Source organism: Loxodonta africana, chromosome 2 (assembly GCF_030014295.1).
Source record: "Loxodonta africana isolate mLoxAfr1 chromosome 2, mLoxAfr1.hap2, whole genome shotgun sequence".
NCBI lineage: Eukaryota > Metazoa > Chordata > Mammalia > Proboscidea > Elephantidae > Loxodonta > Loxodonta africana.
Window position 1 is genome coordinate 757,648 of NC_087343.1, and position 25,217 is coordinate 782,864.

Here is a 25,217-nt window from a genome sequence, read left to right on the forward strand (position 1 = left end):
ACAGGACTGCGGACCCACAGAATCGAGGTCAGGGGTGAACATGTGGTTAGCTACCATCCCTGATAAAGGATGACCTCTGGATCTGCCCGCGGGGTTCCTAGGGAAAGGGCGGACTCTATGCTCCAACAACGGCCATGCAGACTCACAGCCCGGCCACTCGCTCTCCTTGCCGGAGATGTAGACACTCTACCCTCCCCTGGAGCCTGGAGGAACTTCCATAAATGCCTTGACCACAGAATGCAGAAGCGACACCAGGCCATAGAAGGTGGCACGGCTCTCACTGGGTTCCCCCAGGACACAGACGCGGGCACCCTGAACTGCGGGGAACTATTGCTGCAGAGACCATCCACAAAGGGACAGAGGAGCCCGCCACCCCACCAACCATGTCAGTCTTCCGGAAACAGGACTAAGCGAAGGAGCCGCAACAGCCTGGCCCGCAGGTACCATCAACACCAAGTGGAGCAGATGAGGTGTTCCACCTAGCCCAGCCCAAATGGCAGATTTGAGAGGAAAATAAATGCTGTCTTGTTTTAAGGCTTTGGGGCGTCATGTGGCCTAGCATTAGATAACCCAAGCAAGGAGAGCCAGCGTGGGGCTGAGGGTCATTAAGCAAACAGGCATCTCAGGCAGGAAGAGCACTGTGGACGCCTCCACTGATAAGAAGGGTGTGTCCCAACTTCACGCGCCTGACAGGGCACGAGTGACCAGGGCAGCACTCAGGCTCTGGGAAGCTCGGGGTGCCAGATGGAACAGCAGGTGAAGCATTTGTTTAGCACTCACTCTGGAGTAGGACCTCCAGGCCTGCTGCCCCCCTCAACCCCACCCACAGAGGCAGTGCAGAACCTGACTGCCCTGTCGTCCACTGTACAGTGGAGATGGGTCAGGTGGGCTGCTGTGAGTCTGAAAAGGGGTTGCGGGAGAGGCTGGGTGGCTGCTCCCAAGGGCAGGAGTGTTGGCTCACTCACCTGGCATCTGGACACACAACTGTTGAACGAGTGGGTACCAGAAGTGGCAGATGAGACCTCAGGAGGGGTGGCTGGTACCCACAGGAGCCAGGGAGAAAGGATCACGGGGGATAGCAGGGCGTCCCATTTATTGTGCCAAAAGGCGAACGCCAGAGCACAAAGCACTCTCAGTCTTCCAAGCCTCCAGGCATCGGGGCAGCAGAACGCCAGGCAGGCACAGCTCAGGGGCTTGGAGAAAGGTGAGAACCAGCCCTTCCTTCACAAGTGTTGTTACAGAGAAAGGAAGTCACGCAAGCACTCCTCCCAGGGCGGGCTCGCCTCCCAGTGCCTGGGATGGAGAAGACGTTTCCCTACAGCAGAAGACGTTTATATTCCTTCCCCAGGGAAGGCCCTGCACCTGGGCATTTGGGCACGAAGTTACTATTGACAGTTGCCTTATTATCCTTGCACGTCCACAGCTGAAGGGTAAGCATGGGACTAACAATGGTCTCAATTCCCACATCAGGAGCCGGGGTTTGGGGACAGCTGCTGTTTCTGTCTGCCTGGTTTTGATAACAGTCCCCCGCTGTCCTGTACGCACCCGTCCCTCCTCCAGGCCATGTGATTGGGGGAGGGGCTGCTGCCCACAGAAGCTGCACCACTGACCCCAGCAAAGCCAGTCAAGGCCATTCCCAGGACTGGCACATGGATGCTCAGAAAGGAGACTCCTTCTCTGTGCGGGCATCCACTGAGCACAGATGTCCTGCATGGGGAATGCAGGGGGCCGGGGACATGGGTGGCTGGGATGCTGTGGGCCAAGGTTCAGTGGGTCAGGGTTTCAGCGGGTCAGGGTTTAGTGGGTCGGGGTGCCGTGGGTCAGGGTGCCATGGGTCAGGGTGTCATGGGTCAGGGTGCCGTGGGTCAGGGGTGCTGTGGGTCGGGGTGCTGTGAGTTGGGGTTCTGTGGGTCAGGATTCCACAGGTTGGAGTGCTGTGGACTGGGATGCTGTGGTATCTTCCCCCGACAAGGAGGGCACAGGTCTCCCCAGGAGGGGCTAGGCAGTGGGGAGAGAGTGCACAGAAGAGCTGGAGCTGGCTCCCGAGCCCCGGAGGCCCTGAATCCCACACCGGCGGCTGCACCCTTTCTTCCAGTCACAGGAGCCAGTGAAGACCTGCTTAAGCAGCCTGAGTTTGATTCCTGAGGTCCTGCCTGATGCAGAGCCTGCCTGGTGGGCCATTTGCGGCTCAAATGGCCTGGGCACTAGGCCAGCACCCTTGGTGGACATGGCCAGGTGCTGCGGGTAACCCCGCAGCCATGGAAGCAGGAGGTTCCTAGCCCCAAGTGTCCTATCAGTGGTGGCTCTGCCTGCTGGCCTGGGCTGAGTACGGGGCATATCCTGCTTCTCCAAAGCACAGCCCTGCCCCTCACCTCATGCCCAAGATCCCCCGATCTGGTCCCTTGTGCACGCGCCTGGCCTCACAGCAACATCACCAGCTATAAATAGGCTGGGCTGCAGCCGCCTCAGGAGGAAGCTTCTAATTCTCAGGGCTCTCTGCCTGCGGCTCCTCCCGCCCCAAGGAGGCTGCACGGTAGGGCAATCGGACCGCAAAGCGTCCCTCACACCTGAGTGCGCAATGAGTGCTTTAAAATTTCTCTTTAAAATTCCCCTGAGATTTGCACATTTTCCACAGTGAGCACTTACAGCCCATTTTATCGCAGTTAGAAGTGATTTACTGACACTTGAAAGGATTCAGGAAGGCCAGTCAAACCAGGGCTGAGATGAAAACACAGGCAGCACAGCTCCCTCCAGCCACAGCACCAGCCTGCAGCCTCCTTCGCCGCGTGATGGTGGACAGGAGAACCGCTTCACGCAGCCCTCAGGTTACGGCGCCTTTCTGAGCCGGAGGTTTCTTCGTACCTCTAAGGAGAGCCGTGGCCCTTCCCCCATAAACACACACACACCCGCACAATTCCAGGACGCTCACCCCCTCCTGCCTGTCCCCAGCCCCAAGACCCATCCGCTGTGGCTCCTGTGGTGGGAAGGGGGTCTAGCACCAGGGACGGGATCACGGCTACTGTCCGATGCCACAGCGCTCAGTGTAAGGATGGGGCTGGCAGTCTGCCTGACCGCCAACCCCCAGCCTGGCACACGCACACACACACGTGCACACACACACTTCTGCCTGCCCCAAGTTCTCCACCCAGTGTACTTGGTGCTCCCGCCAGCATTTACTGTTCGCCCACCAGGGGCCGGGAAGGTCCTGGGTGGCACAAACAGTTTGCTTTCAGCTACTAAGAAAGGTTGAAGGTCCAAATCCACCCAGCGGCTCCACAGGAGAAAAGCCTGGTGGTGACCTGCTTCTGTAGGCTTACAGCCGAGAACCACTCTATGTCGCAGTTCTATTCTGCGACAGGCAGGCTTGGTTTGGGTTCTTTTTCAGGGGCGGGGACCCTCTGCAGGGTTTGCTATCCTTGCGGAGGGGAATCCCAGGAGGCAGAGGTGGAAACCCGTCCATTTTTCTGTGGCTCCCAGAGACCTTGCACACGGATGTGTGATCAACGATCAGAGGCGGGCGGCACAGACAGAGTCCCTGCAGAGGTGTCTGGCCCTCAGAGAGGACACGAAGGCGTTTAAGACAGCAGTGTCGGCAAAGCTGGCCTCTGAGGGATTTCTTATCACTGCATTTTAAGGATTCATTCACCCAACTGAAACACTGATGAAAGGTTCCCTGGGTCCTTGGGAGCCAGGGCACTGCTCCCCAGAGGGTGTGAAAAAGCAAACTTGGCAGCCGGCGCCACTGTCTAGATGGCTTCTTTATATGCAAACATGTGATAAGATAGCATGACACCCCTGGGGGAGTTTCTGTATTGGCATACTGTGAACCTCCACTCTCACCTATAATGACAATGGTGTCAATGACACAGGAGGAGGACCCATTAGAGATCTGGCCTTGGACCCCCAACCAGCAGCAGAGTCATTGCCAAAGGGTCAAGTTCATTCTGCGGCTATGGACACCAAACGGGCCTCGCTGTGGTCAGTGATCGTCTCAAAGCCTTGCTGTGTTCAGAAGCCCTAATTTCCACGTCTCTCTGGAAGACATAGGGACGCAGCGGCTCGGGCAGGGCACCTTGGCCTAGTGTCAGTAAATGGTGTTTATGGAGCCGGATGAGGAGAGGGCCGGGGCGCGCGCGGCTGCGGCCGGCTCCGGTGGAGGAAGGGGCAGAAGGGGGCGTCCTTTGTCGCGCTAAACACGGACGCTAGGAAAGAGGAGGCTGTATTCGAAGCCCAAAGCGCCTCTTTTAGGGCCCAATTATAACCCGTTCCTTGCCAGACTCGCCCCTGCGCAGCCGGCCGAGTGGGTGGCGCGCGCCACCAGACCCGCGTTTCCCAGCGCAGCCTCCACGCCGCCCGCGGGAAGCCCGGATCCGAGCTCCAGCACCGCCTGGCAGCCCGAGGCCCCCGGACGGCGGAGCTCAAAGAGGGACGGCGCACTGGCCCGGCTGGCTGCGGGAAGAAGCTCCAGGCCCGCGGGCGCAGGTGGCAGGCAGAGCCGGGCGGGTGAGGGCCCTGCGCCCTGGCGGGGAGCTGTTCACGCCGCACCCGTGACCCTGAGCCGCACCCCGCACGAGCCCTGGCGGCGGCCACCTGGGAGCCGCTTACCTCGGAGATGCAAGGACTGCAGCAGCGACGCCGTCGCGACCTGGCCCCGCCGCCGACCCGAGTGTCCAGCGCGCTGCGCTCGCGCCACCGCCCCCGGCCTGCCCGCCCCGCCCAGGCCTGCCCCCGCTCCGCCTCCGGACCCGCCCTTGGCCCAGCACCGCCCCTCGCCCTGCTCGCTCATTGGCCGCGGCGCCCGGTTCCGCCCAGACCCCGCCCCGGGAGCGCTCGGAGCGCACCGTGCGGGGGAGCGGGGCTCCGAGCGCCGCCTCTGCCTTACAAGGCCGGCTCCGCGCAGGGCCCGCTGGCCATCGGGCGCGCCGGCTCCACGCAGGGTGCGGCCCGGGCCTGCGGGCAGCGGGAAGCCCACGCTGGGAGGCCCTGGGGACGGCCGCAGCCCAGACCTCCGCGCCCCGCGGGCGCCCGGCGAGTGTACGCGGCGGGAGGAGCCCAGAGCCCGGACGCACCTCCAGGGCCGGGCGTGGGCGTCGGCGCAGCCTGGAGCGCGGGGCTCCCCGGACACGCGTCCGCCACCGAGCGGGAAGCGCTGGGGTCCAACGGGACGTGTGGCCGAGGCGGGGGTCGGCCGAGCCAAAGGCAGGTCCTTCCGGCCACCGCCCCCCGCGCCGCCTCAAGTCGAAGCTCCCCGGCGCCCCCGCCCCGGGGACAAGCAGTGGCTGCACCACCCCCGTCCCGCCGCGTGCTGCAGGCCCGACACCCACCCTGGCTCCAAGCCTCAACTCCCGCGGCCCCCCCTGGTTACCCGATGGCAGCCGCAGGCTTGGCAGCCTCGCCTGGTGCGCCTCTTACTGCCCTTCCCTTCCTGCGGGCTCTAGGGGGGCTACGGCGCAGCTGGGGGGCCGGGGCTGGGGCTCGGGTGCAGAGGCCGGCTCCGTCTTCCAGGCCTGCGCGACCCTGCCCCCCGACCCGCGCCCCCCGCTGCCAAGGTCGTGTTCCTCCGGGACCCCAGCGCTCCCCTCCGTGGCGGATGAGAGGCACAGCGGCGGGGTGTGGAGGAGATGGGAGAGTCCAGCTTCATTGCTGTGGTTCCGGTGGGGCTGATTTGCGACCCTGACCCCCTCCCCACCGCCGCTGCCACCTCAGGCTCTGTCCTCGCCCTGGGGAAATATATGCCCCCACATACACACTTCCAGACCCCTCCCCACACGCATCTCCAGGCCCCTCCCCAAACAAGCCTCCAGAGCCCTCCCCACACACGCCTCCAGACCCCTCCCCACACAGGGCTCCAGGACCCTCCCCATATAGGCCTCCAGGCCCCTCCCCACACACGCCTCCAGAACCCTCCCCACACGCGCCTCCAGACCCCTCTCCACACGCGCCTCCAGACCCCTCTCCACACAGGCCTCCAGACCCCTCCCCACACACGCCTCCAGACCCCTCCCCACACAGGCCTCCAGACCCCTCCCCACACACGCCTCCAGACCCCTCCCCACACGGGCCTCCAGACCCCTCCCCACACGGCCCTCCAGACCCCTCCCCACACACACCTGCAGAGCTCTCCCTACAAGCGCTTCCAGACCCCTTCCCACACAGGCCTCCAGACCCCTCCCCACACACACCTCCAGAGCCCTCCCAACACACACCTCCAGACCCCTCCCCACACATACCTCCAGGCCCCTCCCCACACATACACCTCCAGGCACCTCCCCACACATGCCTCCAGACCCCTCCCCACACACACCTCCAGACCCCTCCCCAGGAACACCTCCAGAGCCCTCTCCACACATGCCTCCAGAGCTCTCCCACAAAGGGATGGATTACCCAGTAAGCAAGGTAAGCAGGAGTTTACTAGTGCTTACTTACCAATCTGTAGTGAACAATTTCACATGAATTTCACCACATCTTTGATTGAAATTGGTCACTAACCTGACAAATCAATTCCAACTCATAGTGACCCTATAGGACAGAGTAGAACTGCCCCAGAGGAGTGCCTGGTGGATTTGAACTGCCAACCTTTTGGTTAGCGGCTGAACTCTTAACCACTACACCACCAGCTTTCCAAAAACTGGTCACTACAGATGGTGGTGGTGGTGTTGTTAGGTGCCATTGAGTTGGTTCCGACTCATAGCAACCCTATGCACGACAGAAGGAAACACTGCCTGGTCCTGCACCATCGTCACAATTATTGCTGTGCTTGAGCCCATTGTTGGAGCCATTGTGTCAATCTATCTCATTGAGAGTCTTCCTCTTTTCGCTGACCCTCTACTTTACCAAGCATGATGACCTTCTCCAGGGACTGATCTCTCCTGACAACATGTCCAAAGTATGTGAGACGCAGTCTCGCCATCTTTGCTTCTGAGGAGCACTCTGGTTGTACTTCCAAGATGGATTTGTTCGTTCTTTTGGCAGTCCATGGTGCATTCAATATTCTTCACCAACACCACAATTCAAAGGCGTCACTTCTTCGGTCTTCCTTATTCATCATCCAGGTTTTGCATGCATATAAGGCGATTGAAAACACCATTACTTGGGTCAGGTGCACCTTAGTTCTCAGGGTGACATCTTCTCTGCTTTTTAACACTTTAAGAAGATGTCTTCCAGCAGATTTGCCCAATGCAATGCATCTTTCGATTTCTTGGCTGCTGCTTCCATGGCTGTTGATTGTGGATCCAAGTAAAATGAAATCCTTGACAACTTCAGTCTTTTTTCCATTTATCATGATGTGGCTTATTGGTCCAATTGTGAGGATTTTTGTTTTATGTTGAGTTGTAATCCGTACTGAAGGCTGTGATCTTTAATCTTCATCAGTAAGTCCTCTTCACTTTCAGCAAGCAAGGCTGTGTCACCTGCATAATGCAGGTTGTTAATGAGTCTTCCTCCAATTCTGATGCCCTGTTCTTCTTCATATAGTCCAGCTTCTCGAATTATTTACTCAGCATACAGACTGAATAGGTATGGTGGAAGAATACAACCCTGACGCACACCTTTCCTGACTTTAAACCAATCAGTATCCCCTTGTTCTGTCTGAACAAGTACCTCTTGATCCATGTACAGGTTCCTCAAGAGCACAATTAAGTGTTCTGGAATTCCCATTCTTCTCAGTGTTATCCATAGTTTGTTATGACCCGCACAGTCGAATGCCTTTGCGTAGTCAATAAAACACAGGTAAACATCCTTCTGGTATTCTCTGCTTTCAGCCAGGATCCATCTGACATCAGCAATGATATCCCTGGTTCCACGTCCTTTTCTCATTCGGGCTTGAATTTCTGGCGGCTCCCTGCTGATATATTGCTGCAGCCACTTTTGAATGATCTTCAGCAAAATTTGCTTGCATGTGATATTAATGATATTGTTTGATAATTTCCACATTCAGTCAGATCACCTTTCTTGGGAATAGGCATAAATATGGATCTCTTCTAGTCGGTTGGCAAGGTAGCTGTCTTCCAGATTTCTTGGCACAGACGAGTGAGCACCTCCAATGCTGCATCTGTCTGTTGAAACATCTCAATTTGTATTCCATCAATTCCTGGGGCCTTGTTTTTCACCAATGCCTTCAGGGCAGCTTGGTCTTCTTCCTTCAGTACCATCGGTTCTTGATTATGTTTCCTCCTGAAATGGTTGATGTCGACCAATTCTTTTTGGTATAGTGACTCTGTGTATTTCTTCCATCTTCTTTTCATGCTTCCTGGGCTGTTTAATATTTTCCCCGTAGAATCCTTCAATATTGCAACTCGAGGCTTGAATTTTTTCTTCATTTCTTTCAGCTTGAGAAATGTTGAGCACGTTCTTCTCTTTTGGTTTTCTATCTCCAGGTTTACAGATGGTAAATAAACAAACACAAGTTAGCTCTTGCTTACCTTACTGGGTAATCTGTCCCTGTCAGGATTGTAAATTTGAAAAGAGAATTTGATTCTGTAGGAAGGTGCTGTGGGATTGGGAGAGAGACAGATGCCAGCCATGCCTCGAAGCAGAATCTTTGATGAAGTGAAAAAATGTGAAATTGTTCACTACAGATGATCTGGTAAGCAAAGCACTGTGCTTACATCGCCTATTAGATAATCCGCCCCTCCCCATACACATACCTCCAGACTTCTCCCAAGCCCACACCTCCAGACCCTGCCCCCCATACACCTCCAGACCCCTACCCCCATAAACACACCTGCAGACCCTCCCCACACCCTCTGGCTCTGTCCCCTTCCTGGGGTGCAGCAGGACTTTACGAGTGCAGGGTGAGCCCCCGCAGGGATGCAGGCTAGCACCCTACTTCAGCCAAGTCCGCCAAAGCTGCAGAGGAAGCTGGGGGCGGGACATGGGCTACAGACCACCAGCCCACCCACGTGGACCCAGGCCCAGCGTCAGCTCCACCTGCCAGGACTTCTGGTCAGACTCACCTTCCTTTTACCTCTAGGCACGGGCGGAGATGGACTTCTCCAGAATTATTTCCCTAAGAATCCTCAGCCAGACACCAGGCAAGTCTGAAGATTTAACGTGGGGCAGAGGGAGCAGGTGAGGAGCCTGGGGAGCTACCCCTGCACCCTCCCCTTGGGCCTCAGGATCACTGGGTGCAGGAGAAGCTGGCTGCACTTCCCGTGTGGCGCAGCCCAAAGCTCTGTGGGCCTGAAAGTGATTATTAACAACAGAGAAGTAACTGCCAACATGACTCATTGTGCTCCTCTACTCCATTAGCCGAAAAGGAGGCTGTCTGGCCCGTTTTTCAAACGTGTACAAACACTCTTGACATAAATGCAGTGATTCAATCCATGGGAAACCTTGGGAGGTGAGCCACAGGTGAAGTCCTAGAGGAAAGAGCCTTGGAGAGCAGGGCCTGGGAGAGAGAGGCAGGGCAGGAAGGCTGGGGCCTGGGCAGCGTTTCATGACCATGTCCTCAGCACACCTGCCAGAGGACTCCAGAACCAGGATGGAGGCCCGGGCAGGCTGGGGCGCAGAGTCCCTGCTTTGGACACAACATGAGGCACCTGGTGGTCTGAGGTTGGGGGCTTGCCCATGAAGACTGTTCCTGCCTATAAAGGAAAGTTTGTTCTCAGTCCCTGCAACAGGTGTGGGCTATCACAGAGCAGGGCGTCCCTTCAGTCCATGCTTACTTTACAGTCACTGTAACTGTGGCTGAGCACCTCACCTGAACTGGGAAGCTTGTGCTTCACAATGGAACTGACCGTGAGGTACATGTTGGGAGTTAGTGGGCCTTCCTCCATGGACACAGGACAAGCAGCCTTTATGGGGACAGCCCTGCCCCTCTGCTCCTGTCTGCACGCTAAGACCTCCACCCATCAGTGGCCCCTTCTTGTCAGATGCTTTCACACCTCTCCCAAGAGGGGCAGTCCCTCAGGCTCCACGTCCCCTCCACCCCTCTGACTGCCCCTCCCAGCTTGGGAAAGTGTGGGCATACCGAGTTCAGAGAGTGCCTGAGGTGTCTTGTCACGTAGCATTTTGGAGGACAAGGACCCAGCAGCCACCACACATGGGGACACTGCTGCCCTGCGCCCCTGGGACACCCCTGCACGAGCTCTTGTCCTTGTGTCACTCCACCCCAGTAGAGCACTAAACCAAGCTTGGGGCCCTTCTGCATGTAGGGTTCCGTGTGACTGCATAGGTAGGGTCCCGTGAAGCCAGCTGTGATCCTGGTTCCCTTTCAGGAGATGCTGATTCGCTCATGGACACACAACCTGTGCGTGCCAACGCCATAGCTGCTTTTATCACTGCTCAGGACTTACCTACGGGCTTATCCTTGCAATCACAGAACTAGGCAGAAAGTCTTCTAAAAGCCATATAAACTTCTCATGGTTAAAGATGACTCCCCAATCTTTAATAAGATCTTCAGTAGTGGATCTGACGTTGACTTTGCTCATAAGAAGATCCTGAGAGGGTTCCCAAGGCTTCCAGTCCATCAGCTAGGGGGCAGAAGACACAGCACTTCCCCTGGGCTTCGGGATCCCTCCACCTGTCCCCACCTCCCTGCCTCTGACCATGCCTACTCATGGTGCCGAACCTGGTGGTGTGTGGGAGAGGGATTTACCCGCGGTGACCGGAGGACTAGGGTCATCGTCGCCACCCGTGAGTCAGGCCCACCGTGGCTGTGTGCCCCTGTAAGGCAGCCGCATCCTGGCTTCTCCTTTTTTCCTGACGGTGCACAAAGTTGTGGGTGTGCAGTGAGTTCAGATGTTTCCTGCAGCTTCCTTCCCCCCGTTTTTGCTTAATGCCCATTGTAGGCTCTAGATCGTCTTCACAGGCCGTGGAGACACATGTGGGACAATCCTACAAGCTGGAAGGATTCCTTGTGCTGGAAAGGTGTTGCAGGGCGCAGAACGTGAGGTGCGTATGTGGCCGGTGTGGGTTTCTGCCTGGTCCCTTCCAGAGGACACAGAGGTGCAAGTCATAAAGGTTGCCACAAAGCAGGAACAATTTAACACCACTGAAATCAAGACGTTTTTACAAGTTTCTTATATGAGTGTTTGTCAGATGATAATTCACTCCTAAGATTTAACTGGCACGTGAGAAGTGAGTTCCGGGCAGAAGGTAAGCCACGTCATATCACCAAGGCCACTTCATCCTGTGGAAAAGGGACCACCGACAGAGGTGCCACAAGCCTCCCAGGAAGCGCATGCCTGGGTTTTGGGGTGTATTTTTCTCCTGTCATAGTGGAAGCTTCCTTTTCCACAGGGAAGATCTTTCCCAAGCTAATTTAAACTAGTGCTGTTTTGTGCTGTCTTCTTAGCACATAGAGCATACGTACTAGTTAGCGCCTGATTCCTGATCTAGTTAAGATACCAAGTGTCACGCAGTCAACCCCTCTGCCTCCATTTCTGGACAGCTCCCACACTCATGCTTGGCGACCCTCTTCCTTCCTGCTGCTCTGAGGGGGTCTTGCTGCTGGAGTTGACAGCCTGTGATGCCCTCGGTAATGGCGTTCCTCCACCTCCCACGACGACATCAGGAGTCTGGGTGTTTGGGGGTCTGTCAGTCCTGCCCCGTAACTGCATTCCTGATTTGCAAATACAGATGGGGTAAGGCAGCAACATCTAGTACCCATCAGATCATCACAGAACAGACTTCTGCTTTCAGGTAGGATAGAGTCTTGGGGGCCCGACTTACCCTGTGTTACGGACTGAATAGTGTCCCCCAAAACATGTGTTGTACATCTTAACCCCTGTACTTGTGGTTATAATTCCTTCTGGGAATAGTTTTCTTTGTTATGTTAATGAGGCAGTACTACTACCGGGTGTGTTTTAAGCCAATCACTTTCGCGATATAAAAGAGCAGATTAGGCCCAGAAGCAGCAAGCACAGATGATGGAAGATACGTAACACATGAAGATCGACAAAGAACCGAGGAACAAAAGCTGAAAAGAGACAGGGACCCTCCCCAGAGCTGACAGAGAGATAGAGCCTCCCCCTAGAGCCAGCACCCTGAATTTGGGCTTCTAACCTCCTATGAGAAAATAAATTTGTTTGTTAAAGGCGCCCACTTGTGATGTTTCTGTTACAGCAGACAAAATACATGAAACGATGGTTTGCAAGACATTGGCCAAGAGGTAATGAAGGACAGTGATCCCTGAGAGTGGAAAACAAATGAGGTGGCCCCTGTGATCAACCAGTTCCCTGCTGGGGGAGCTCCTGAGCCTGGTGCAGGGTGGAAAATGCCAGGCAGAGCCCAGCAGGCCCCCTTGACTGGGGAGACTACACTGAGAGACTGGGAGACCAAAATGGTGAAGTTCACAAGGCAGAGTATTAGAAGGAAGCTGCAAAGAGAACCCAGAAGTCTGCAGACAGCCCCCTCAAGTACTTAGCTGGATACTGATCAGCTCATGCATGTGAGAAAACTCGTTGAGGCCAAGAAGAACCATCTGGAAGGATTAGAGGGAACAGTGCCTGGAGCTCACACAAGGCCGGGAATAGGGCCTGTTCCTACCCGCCAGACTAGAGAACACCAAAACTCATGGGGCACTGGGCTGAGTGCACAGAGGGGTCTTCCCAGTAGTGGCGAAAAATGAATCCAAGTTCTGTTTGACTCTTTTATACATCTTGCTGATCTTTTTTTTTTTTTTTAAATAAACTGACATCATATCATGGAAACATCCATGTATTTGTTTTTTTATCATTCTTTAGATGAAAGTTCACAGAATAAACTAGTTTCTCATTATCATTTTTTTTATTCACACATATTGTTTCATGACATTGGTTAACACCCCCACAACATGTCAGCACTCTCCCTTTTCAACCCTGGGTTCCCGATTACCAGCTGTCCTGTTCCCTTCTACTTTCCAGTTCCCGCCCCAGGGCTGGTGTGCCCCTTTAGTCTTGTTTTGTTCCATAGGCCTGTTCAATCTTTGGCTGAACCTCAGGAGTGGCCTCATTACTGAGCTAAAAGGGTGTCTGGGAGTCCACACTCCCAGGGTCTCTCCAGTCTCTTGTCAGGCCAGCAAATCGGGTCTTTCTTTTTGAGTTAGAACTTTATTCTACATTTTTCTCCATCTCTGTCCAGGACCTTCTATTGTGATCCCTGTCAGAGCAGTCAGTGATGGTAGCCAGGCGTCATCTAGTTGTACTGGACTCAGTCTGGTGGAGGCCATGGTATATGTGGTCCATAAGTCCTTTGGACTAATCTTTCCCTTGTATCTTTAGCTTTCGTCATTCTTCCTTGGTCCTGAAGGGGCGAGAACTGATCATTTTTTAAATCTTCTTGTTGCTTAATTTCTATTCCATCACCTATCTTTAAATATTTCATGCATGTTATTTAATATTCTGTATTTGATGGACAATGAATGCTGGACAATGAATAGGGAAGACCGAAGAATTTGGTGTTGGAGTTGGCCCTTGACTTGTGTGTTGGAGAAGAATGTTGAATTTACCACGGACTGCCAAAAGAATGAACAAATCTGTCCTGGAAGAAGAACAGCCAGAACGTTCCTTGGAAGCAAGGATGGCGAGACTATGTCTCGCATACTTTGAGCATATTATCAGGAGGGATCAGTCCCTGGAGAAAGACATCATGCTTGGTGAAGTATGGTGTCATCGATAAAGAGGAAGACCCTCAACAAGATGGATTGCCACAGTGGCTGCAACAACGGGCTCAAGCATAACGATTGTGAGGATGGCTAAGGACCAGGCAGTGTTTCATTCTCTTGTCCGTAGGGTTGCCATGGGTAGGAACCAGTTCGATGGCACCTAACAACAACATTTGATGATTGCAAACCTGAAGCTCCTGAGGGTCTAAACATCCATCTAGGAAGCCCTGGGGGCGTAGTGGTTAAGTTACGGCTGCTAACCAAAAGGTCTAGAGTTTGAATCCACCAGACACCCCTTGGAAACTCTATCAGGCAGTTCTATTCTGTCCTACATGGCCGCTATGAGTCGGAGTAAACCTGACGGCAGCGGGTTTGGGTTTTTAACCCATTTAATCTGGGTTCTGCTGTCACTCCTGGTGGTTTGTTTTCTTGGTGATCTCTGAATGTGAGCTTATTTTGGTTGATCTTAGCTATGAAAAACTTAAGTTCTTGACTTAGATCACTTTATTTCAGTTTATTTCTGCCAGGGCCAGGCTCTACTAACCTGAAACCATTCCATCCCCCTTCCAGAGTCCTGGGTTAATCTTGGAATTGTACACTCAGCTTTCCCTCCTTGCTTTTGGCTCAAGGCCTGGTTTCAGAGGAGTCCCGTTTCTCGAGTTCTCACTGTCTCTCACTTCCCTTCCTCTCCCCATCCCCTGGAGGATTCCCTCGCCTGTAGGAACCCAGAACACAACAAAGGTGCATGTTTGTGTCCGAGCTCCGTGCTTTAGGGCGGGAGGTACACTGGGCTGCCGGAGTCCTTTCCTCACAACTGGCTTCCTTAGTCCGCTCCACGTGCACGCCTGCGATGCCCTACACCACACCCACACATCTGGCTTCGTGCCCAAGTGGCAGTGCCCGCCATGGCCCCACACCACACCCACATAGTCTGGCTTGGTGCCCACACAGCAGTGCCTGCCATGGCCCCACACTGTACCCACACATCCAGCTCAGTGCTCGGGTGGCAGCGTTCAACACCTCTTCTTGGCCCCCAGCTCCTGAACCCACTCTCTGGGGAATCTTCTGGCAGGGCCTGACTCCCCCTGGAAGCTGAGGCTCGCCTTCCTTGAAGGTGGGGTCTGTAGTGACCGGGTCTTTGTCATTACTAGGTGGACTCTGAGGGGCCTGTGCTGGAGGCCTGGGCAGCAGACACACCAGCCCACAGTCTAGTTCCAGGTCGTGCGGGCAGCAATTCCTGCAGCAGGATCAAGTGAGAAAACTAGTTCAGGCCAGGAAGAACCATCTGGAAGGATTAAAGGGACACAAGCCCACCTCTTACTCCTTGTGATCACAGGAGACACTGCATCAGCAATCCTGACGGCCCACTCGGAGCCTTCTCAGAGTTTGCCGTGCACTAGCCAACCCAGGCCCTGTATGCTCTCTGCCTCTTTAACCCTCCCATTTCATGGAGAGGAAACTGAGGCCAGAGCTGCAAGGCAGTTCTTCTCACCAGCTGGTGTGTGACAATGACTATGGGCACAGTTCGGGGAGACCAGTGCAGTCCACAGGCCCTGTGGAGCTGAGAGATTGAGGCCTGGACAGGACCAGGCAGGGGTGGGGGCAACATGGAGAGGATGGGCCTGCAAAGATCGAGAGATCGAGGTCCCAGGGAGCTGGGAAGGTATGGGGGCCACTGGGGCACAGGCACCGCGATCACCTGGACAGGGGCTGGGTCCCACGGGCTCCAGTGTCCCAGCATCCTGAAGCCCGTGTCCCCATTAGCAAGGGGGAACCTAAGGCGACACCCCAGGCCTGTGCTGCCACCCAGAGAAAGCCAGGAGCTTTCCATGCAGGTTCACCTGTCTTGTAGGTGAGAGGTTTCATTTACCAAGTCAAGTTTATTGTCATTAAAATAAACTTTTATTCTTTCCTGTAAAACTCCCAAGGAATTCTGAAGACTTTTCTTAGGAATGACTTAAACTCATAATGTTATATCACCCAGGAACAAAAATAAAGCACAGGGTCCATCTGCACCTGCTTCCTGCACAGAACATACAGGTGTGCTCAGAAAACCGCTGCTGTCCATATTTATAACACAAAAACGAAACCTTTGTTTTTTCAAGTGTTTTACAAAATAAATTTTATACTTTACCAGCCTTGGAGATGAGCACAAAGTTCACCAAAAAACAAAACCAAATTCATTGCCGTTGAGTTGATTCTAACTCATAGCAAACCTACAGGACAGAGTAGGACTGCCCCATAGAGATTCTAAGGAGCGCCTGGTGGATTTGAACTGCCAACCTTTAGTTAGCAGCCATAGCTCTTAGCCACTATGTCACTGGGATTTCCCCACACAAAGTTTACCAGTTTAGGCTTTTTTAATTATTATTTTTACTGTGCTTTAAGTGAAAATTTACAAATCAAGTCAATCTTTCATACAAAAATTAATACACACCTTGCTATATACTCCTAATTGCTCTCCCCTGAATGGGACAGTACACTCCTTCCCTCCACTCTCTCTTTTCGTGTCCATTCCACCAGCTTCTGACCCCCTCCACCCTCCCATCTCCCCTCCAGACAGGAGCTGCCCACAGTCTCACGTGTCTACTTGATCCTAGAAACTCATTCTTCACCAGTATCATTTTCTATCCCATTGTCCAGTCCAATCCCTGTCTGAAGAGTTGGCTTTGGGAATGGTTCCTGTCTTGGGCTAACAGAAGGTCTGGAGACCATGACCTCCAGTGTCCTTCTAGTCTCAGTCAGACCATTAAGTCTGGGCTTTTTATGAGAATTTGAGGTCTGCATCCCACTGCTCTCCTGCTCCCTCAGGGGTTCTCTTTTGTGTTCCCTGTCAGGGCAGTCATAGGTTGTAGCCGAGTACCATCTAGTTCTTCTGGTCTCAGGCTGATGTAGTCTCTGGTTTATGTGGCCCTTTCTGTTTCCTGGGCTCATAATTACCTTGTCTCTTTTGTGTTCTTTATGCTCCTTTGCTCCAGGTGGGTTGAGACCCATTGATGCATCTTAGATGGTCGCTTGCTAGCGTTTAAGACCTCAGACCTCACTCTCCAAAGTGGGATGCAGAATGTTTTCTTAATAGATCTTATTACGCCAATCGACTTAGATGTCCCCTGAAACCATGGTCCCCAAACCCCCACCCCTGCTACACTGGCCTTCGAAGCATTCAGTTTATTCAGGCAGTTTACGTTTTTTACCCATGGCTATGCCAGCCCCTGCTCTGTGCATAGAACATTCTAGAGCAACAAGAAAAATTCTAACCCTGAGAGAAAACATAAAATAAAAAAGTAAAATTAAATAAAATTAAATAAAGTAGAAAATTATGTTAATAAGTAAAACCAACTAAAAAATTTATTAATAGAATAAATAAAATAAAAAATTAAAATTAAATAAAATATATTAAAATAAAAATAATGTAAAATAAAAAACTAACATGAATGTTGTTGTTGTTGGGTGCCATCGAGTTGGTTCCGACTCACAGCGACCCTACAACAGAAACAAACACTGCCTGGTCCTGTGTCATCCTCACAATCATTGTCATGCTCGAGTCCACTCTTGCAGCCACTGTGTCAATCCATCTCACTGAGGGTCTTACTCTTTTTTGCTGACCCTCTACTTTACCAACCATGATGTCCTTCTCCAGGGACTGATTCCTCCATGAATAAAATAGTTAAATACAATAAAATGGAATAAATAACATAGAGTAGATAAAACAGAATTAGTAAAACAAAGTGGAAAATAAGATACATTAATTTAAATTAAGTGTTAGATAAATATAATTAAAAAAAACCAAACCCAGTGCCGTTGAGTCGATTCCGACTCATAGCGACCCTATAGGACAGAGTAGAGCTGCCCCATAGAGTTTCCAAGGAGTGCCGAGCGGATTCGAACTGCCGTCCCTTTGGTTAGCAGCCATAGCACTTAAACCACTATGCCACCATAATAAGATACAATAAATAAAATAATATATAACCTTAAATAGGTAAATAAATAATACAAGTTGTCCTCGACTTATGACACATTCGAGTACGATGAATCACACTTACAACCCTCGGTGTATCTGGAACATCACATCCCCTTGGGATAAGGTGATCGAAAATGGATGCAAGGGATACGGGAAAAATCGCTGAGCTATGTGAACACACTCCAAGCATTTGATCAGGATAATATGATAGAAGAGATGGATGGGAAAATAGTCCATATGGCAAGAATGCTGAATTTAGAACTTTCTATAGGGAAACTACGTGGACAATGAATAAAGAAGATCGAAGAAGAATTGATGCCTTTGAACTGTGGTGTTGAAGAATATTGATTGAATATACCATGGACTGCCAAAAGAACGAACAAATCTGTCTTAGAAGAAGTACAAGCAGAATGCTCCTTAGAAGCAAGGATGGCGAGACTGTATCTTACATACTTTGGACATGTTGTCAGGAGGGATCAGTCCCTGGAGAAGGACATCATGCTTGGCACAATACAGGGTCAGCAGAAAACAGGAAGACCCTCAATGAGGTGGATTGACACAGTGGCTGCAACAATGAGCTCAAGCATAACAACGATTGTAAGGATGGCGCAGGACCGGGCAGTGTTTCGTTCTTTTGTGCATAGGGTCACTATGAGTCAGAACCGACTCGACGGCACCTAACAACAATAACAATGTGGAAACTCTGGTGGCGTAGTGGTTAAGTGCTACAGTGCTTAACCAAAGGGTTGGCAGTTCAAATCCACCAGGTGCTCCTTGGAAACTCTATGGGGCACCTCTACTCTGTTCTATAGGGTTGCTATGAGTTGGAATCAACTGGACAGCAATGGGTTTGGTTTTGGTTTATTGCCAACGTGGAACAGCTCATCGATCAGGAAGAAGAATTGACAGTCAGGACTTAATGAAGAGGAAAGAAATACTGAAGAAGAAAGAAATAATGAGGAAGGAGAGAAGCTGTCAAGAAATTTTACAGTGAAAGGTTTAGCTGGAGTTTTTTCTAAACTAAATCAGGGGGTTCAGTTGCTTGAAAACATGGACCCAAAGGCTGATTGCTTTGCTCAAGTCAACAGGTAGATTTGGGAAGCAGTGAGATGAATTAAAAAAGAAAACAGCTGTTATTGGTTGAACTGTGTCCAGTATTGTGTGGTTGTCCTCCATGTTGCGATGTATTGTAAATCCTAACCTCTATATGTTACTGAGGCAGAATTAGGATTAGGGTGGGGTGTATCTTGGGCCTTACAAGAGGGTCTGACTCAAGTCACCTTGCCCTTACTCAAGTCACACCTTTACTCGAGTCACACATTTATCTTACAAGTGAGAAAAGAAGAGAGAAGCAAGCAGAGGCGGGTGAAGAGAGACGCCAAACCACATGAAGACGGCCCAGGGCAGAAGTTCAAAAGAGACAAGGACCTTCCTCCAGAGCCAACAGAGAGAGAAAGCCTTCCCCCAGAGCCAGCACCCAGAATTCAGACTTCTAGCTTCCTAAATTGTGAGAAAATAAATTTCCATTTGTTAAGGCCACTCACCTGTGGTATTTGTTATAGCAGGACTAGATAACTAAGACAAAGACCATACAGACAACTCTCACTAATCTGCTGACCAGAATCGCCACCCCTACGCCCAGACACAATCCAAACCTCCACAAGTAGAGCTGTTACAACTGCAAAGTGTCAATGTCGTCCAACCCTTCTTCACTGTCGAGTAAGTTTTTATGATTTGTGAATTTTTTTATATATGTATTAAAATATACCTTTAAGATTATATGTAATGTTTCCAACCACCAAAGACAAATGAAGATCAGATTTATAAAGATACTGACAATAAAAGGCAATAATAATGAAAACTAAAAAAAATGAGGTATTCCACTTACATCAGAGTCATTGGAATGAAACCCCATCGTAAATCTGGGGCTACCTGTAAATACATAAAATAAAATTGGAATAAAATAAGAGAATTTAATAAATAAAAAAGGCTAAATAAATAATCTATGTAAAATACAAAACCAAACCCGTTGCTGTTGAGTCCTTATAGTGACCCTACAGGACACAGTAGAACTGCCCCGTTGGGTTTCCGAGGAGCAACTGGTGGAATGGAACTGCTGACCTTTTGGTTGGCAGTGGAGCTCTTAATCACTGAGCCACCAAAATACATATATATGTAAAATATATTTAATAAAATTGAAAAATAGTATAAATACAATAAAAACAGATTAAATATATTAAATAAATTAAAGTAAAATAGAGATGCCCTGGTAGCACAGTGGTTAAGCATTAGCCTGCTAACTGAAAGGTTGGCAGTTCAAACCCACCAGTCTCTCAGAAAGAGAAAGGTGTGGCAGTCAGCTACCACAGAACTTTACAGTTTGGGATCCTTTAGGGCAGTCCTACCCTGTCCTGTAGCATCACTACAAGTTGGAATTGATAAAGGAGGGATAAAGTGAAACAAAATAAAAGTAAAATAAAGTGAATAGAACACATAAAATAAATACTATTGTTGTTGGGTGCCATCGAGTTGGTTCCAACTCACAGTGACCCTATAAAAACAGAAAATAACACTGCCTTATTCTGTGCCATCCTCAAGCATGGTGGACAGGTTTCAGGGGAGCTTCCAGGCTAAGGCAGACCAGGAAGAAGGACCTGGCGGTCTACTTCTGAAAAGAATTAGCCAGTGAAAACTTTATGAACAGCACCAGACACTGTCTAATACAGTGCCAGAAGATGAGCCTCTCAGGTTGGAAGGCACTCAAAAGACAACTGGAGAAGAGCTGCCTCCTCAAAGTAGAGTTGGCCTTAATGACATGGATGGAGTCAACCTTTTCAGGACCTTCACTTGCTGATGTGGCACAACTCAAAATGAGAAGAAACAGCTGCAAACATTAATAATCAGAACATGGAATGTATGAAGTATGAATCCAGGAAAATTGGAAATTGTAAAAAATGAAATAGAACACATAAAGATCAATATCCTGGGCATTAGTGAACTGAAATGGACTGGTATTGGTGACTGTGAATCAGACGATCATATAGTCTACCACGCTTGGAACGACAACTTGAAGAGGAATGGTGTTGGACTGATTGTCCAAAAGTACATTTCAAGATCTATCCTGAAGTACAACGCTGTCAGTGATAGGATAACATCCATATGCCTACGATGAAGACCAGTTGACAGGACTATTATTCAAATTTACGCACCAACCAGTAAGGCCAAAGATGAAGAAATCAAAGATTTTTACCAACTTCTGCAGTCTGATATTGATTGAACATGCAATCAGGGTGCACTGATAATTACTGGTGATTGGAATGTGAAAACTGGAAACAAAGAAGGATCAGAAGTTGTAAAACATAGCCTTGGTAATAGAAACTATGCCAGAGATTGAATGATTAAATTTTGCAGGATCAACAACTTCACTGCAGATACCATTTTCACCAACATAAACGGCAACTATACACATGGACCTCGCCAGATGGAATAAGCAGGAATCAAATCGACAACATCGGTGGAGACGATGGAAAAGCTCAATACCATCAGTCAGACCAAGGCCACAGGCCAACTGCGGATCAATCATCAATTACATACAAGTTCAAGTTGAAACTGAAGAAAATCAGAACGAGCCCATGAAAGCCAAAGTACGAGCTTGAGCATATCCCATTTGAATTTACAGACTATCTCAAGAACAGACTTGACGTGTTGAACACCAATGACTGAAGACGAGGCGAGCTGTGGAAGGACATCATACATGAAGAAAGCAAGAGGTCATTAAAAAGACACGAGAGAAAGAAAAGACCTAACTGGATGTCAGAAGAGACTCTGAAACTTTCTCTTGAACGTTGAGTAGCTAAAGCAACAGGAAAAAATGATGAAGCCAAAGAGCTGAACAGAAGATTTCAAAGGGCAGCTTGAGAAGACAAAGTATTACGATGACATGTGCAAAGACCTGGAGATAGAAAGCCAAAAGGGAAGAACATGCTCAGCATTTCTCAAGCTGAAAGAACTGAAGAAAAATGTCAAGCCTAGAGTTAAAATACTGAAGGATTCTGTGCAGAAAATATTAAACGACGCAGGAAGCATCAAAAGAAGATGGAAGGAATACACAGAGTCACTATACCAAAAAGAATTGGTTGACATTAAACCATTTCAGGAGGTAACATATGATGAGGAACCAATCGTACCGAAGGAAGAAGTCCAAGCTGGGCTGAAGGCACTGGCGAAAAACAAGGCTCTGGGAATTGACGGAAATATCAATTGAGATGTTTCAACAAACAGATGCAGCACTGGAGGTGCTCACTCATCTATGCCAAGAAACTTGGAAGACAGCTACCTGGCCAACCAACTGGAAAAGATCCATATTTATGCCTTTTCCCAAGAAAGGTGATCCAACCAAATGCAGAAATTATCAAACAATATCATACATAGCTTATAGGCAGTTGTTCGAAGAGAACAAGGGGATACTACATGGTTTGAAGTCAGGAAAGGTGTGTGTCAGATGTATCCTTTCACCATACCTATTCAAGCTGTATGTTCAGCAAATAATCAGAGAAGCTGGACTATATGAAGAAGAACAGGGCATCGGGATTGGAGGAACACTCATTAACAGCCTGCAATATGCAGATGACACAACCTTGCTTGCTGAAAGCGTAGAGGACTTGACACACTTACTGATGAAGATCAAAGCTACAGCTTCTTCAGTATGGATTACACCTCAACATAAAGGAAACAAAAATCCTCACAACTGGACAAATAAGCAACGTCATGATAAATGGAGAAAAGATTGAGGTTGTTAAGAATTTCATTGTACTTGGATCCATAATCAACATCCATGGAAGCGGCCGTCAAGAAATCAAAAGATGCATTGCATTGGGTAAACTGGCTGCAAAAGACCTCTTTATAGTGTTGAACAGCAACGATGTCACCTTGAGGACTAAGGTGTGCCTGACCCAAATGTATAAGGTAATAACAATGAAATAAATAAGTAAAATACCTTAAATAAAAATAAATTAAATTAAATTTAAAAATAAAAATAGAATAAGTAAAATAAATTTAAATGCAATTAATTACATAATATAGCAAAGACTATATAGACCAGGCAATGCTTCATTCTGTACTACACAGGGTTGCTATGAGCAGGAATTGACTGGATGGCCCCCAACAATAGACTATATGAAATATACTCAATAAAAATAAAAATTTAAAACAATGTAACTATAAAAATTGAATAAGTGAAATAAAAAGAATAAATGAAGCAATATAAATAAAAATATTGAAAATAAAATACACAATAAAATTAAATGAAATAAAACAGAATTAAGCAAAATAAGATAAAATAATATATAATAAAGTATTTGTAACACATATGATAAAGAGCTAACTTAATGTTGTTGTTACATGCTATCAAATCAGTAACAACTCATAGTGACCCTAATACAACAGAATGATACACTGCCCAGTCCTGTGCCATCCTCACAATTGTTGCTATGGTTGAGCCCATTGTAGTAGCCACTGTGCCAATCCATCTGTTTGAGGGTCTTCTTTTTCACTGACCCTCTATGTTACCAAGCACGATGTCCTTCTCCAGGCACTGGTCCCTCCTGATAACATGTCCAAAGTACATGAGACAAAGTCTCGCCATCCCCACTTCTAAGGAACACTCTGGTCGTACTTCTTTCAAGACAGATTTGTAAGCATTCATGGCAGTCCATTATGTTCAATATTCTTTACCAACACCATAATTCAAATGAATTAGTTCTTCTTTGGTTTTCTTGTTCACTGTCCAGCTTTCACATCCATATGCTGTTAGGTGCCGTTCAGTTGGTTCCAACTCGTGGTGTCCCCATGTACAACAGAACAAAACACTGCCTGGTCCTATGCCATCCTCACAATTGTTGCTATGGTTGAGCCCACTGTTGCAGCCACTGTGTCAATCCATCTTGCTGAGGGCCTTTCTCTTTTTCACTGACCCTCTACTTTACCAAGCATGATGTCCTTTTCCAGGGACTGGTCCCTCCTGATAACATATCCGAAGTATGTGAGACAAAGTCTTAACTTTCTCCCTTCTAAGGAGCATTCTGGCTGTACTTCTTCCAAGACTGGTTTGCTTGCTCTTTTGGCAGTCCATGGTATATTCAATATACTTCACTAACACCGTAATTCAAAGGCATCACTTCTTTAGTCTTCCTTATTCATTGTCCAGTTTTCGCATGCACACATTGTTGTTGTCAAGTCCGTTCTGACTCATCCCACCACCCACTGCCGTCGAGCTGATTCCGACTCATAGCGACCCTATAGGACAGAGTAGAACTGCCCCAAAGAGTTTCCAAGGAGTGCCTGGTGGATTTGAACTGCTGACCTCTTGGTTAGCAGCTGTAGCACTTAACCACTATGCCACCAGGGTTTCCTATAGCGACCCTATAGACAATAGAAGGAAACACTGCTCGGTCCTGCACCATCCTCACAATCCTTGTCATGCTTGAGCCCATTGTTGCAGCCACTGTGTCAATCATCTTGTTGAGGGTCTTCCTCTTTTTTGCTGACACTCTACCAAGCATGACGCTGTTCTCCAGGGACCGATCCCTCCAGACAACATGTCCAAAGTATGTGAGATATAGTCTCACCATCCTTACTTCCAAGGAGCATTCTGGTCGTACTTCTTCCAAGAAAGATTTGTTCGTTCTTTTGGCAGCCCGTGGTATATTCAACATTCTTCTCCAACACCACAATTCAAAGGCACCAATTCTTCTTCCGTCTCCCTTATTCACTGTCCTGCTTTCACATGCATATGAGGTGATCTAAAACACCATGGCTTGAGTCAGGTGCACCTTAGTCCTCAAAGTGACATCCTTGCTTGTCGACACTTTAAAGAGGTCTTTTGCAGCAGATTTGCATCATATGAAGCCAGTGAAAATACCTTGTCTTCGGACAAGTGTACCTCAGTCCTGAAAGTGACATCTTTGTTTTTCAACACTTTAAAGAGGTCTTTTGCAGGAGGATGCCCAATGCAATACGTGGTTTGATTTCTTGACTGCTGCTTCCGTGGGCATTGATTGTGGATCCAAGTTAAATGAAATCTTTGAGAACTTCAATCTTTTCTCCGTTTATCAAAATGTGGTTTATTGGTCCAACTGTAAGGATTTTTGTTTTCTTTGTTAAGTGCTACGGCTGCCAACCAAAGGGTTGGCAGTTCGAATCCACCAGGTGCTCCTTGGAAACTCTATGGGGCAGTTCTACTCTGTCGTATAGAGTCGCTATGAGTTGGAATCGACTCGACGGCACTGGGTTTGATTTTTGTTTTTTTACGTTGAATTGTAATCCATACTGAAGGCTGTGGCGTTTGACCTTCATCAGCAAGTGCTTCAAGTCCTCTTCACTTTCAGCAAGGAAGATTGTGTCATTAGCATTTCAAAGGTTGTTTATGAGCCTTCCTCCAATCCTGATGCAGCATTCTTCTCGGATTATTTGCTCAGCATATAGATTGAGTAAGGATGGTGAAAGGATACAACCCTGATACATATCTTTCTTGATTTTAAAGTGCACAGTATCCCCTTGTTCTGTTCAAACTACTGCCTCTTTATCTATGCACAGGTTCTGGAATTCTCATTCTTTGCAAAGTTACCCATAATTTGTTATGATCCACATAGTTAAATGCCTTTGTATACGACT

The 25,217-nt window shown here is 49.4% G+C and overlaps 1 protein-coding gene across 2 annotated transcripts in view; it reads right to left on the bottom strand.

Annotated features, from left to right (window-relative positions):
- TPPP (tubulin polymerization promoting protein) overlaps nt 1–4,667 on the bottom strand; it is a 58,114-nt gene extending 53,447 nt beyond the window's left edge. Inside the window, exon 1 of one of the 2 annotated variants that reach the window (XM_064270302.1) lies at nt 4,606–4,667. The gene's annotated coding sequence lies outside the window, so the exon portion shown is untranslated. The remainder of the gene's footprint in view (nt 1–4,605) is intronic. The other variant, XM_064270303.1, reaches the window with a different exon arrangement.
- Nucleotides 4,668–25,217: the final 20,550 nt, after the last annotated feature.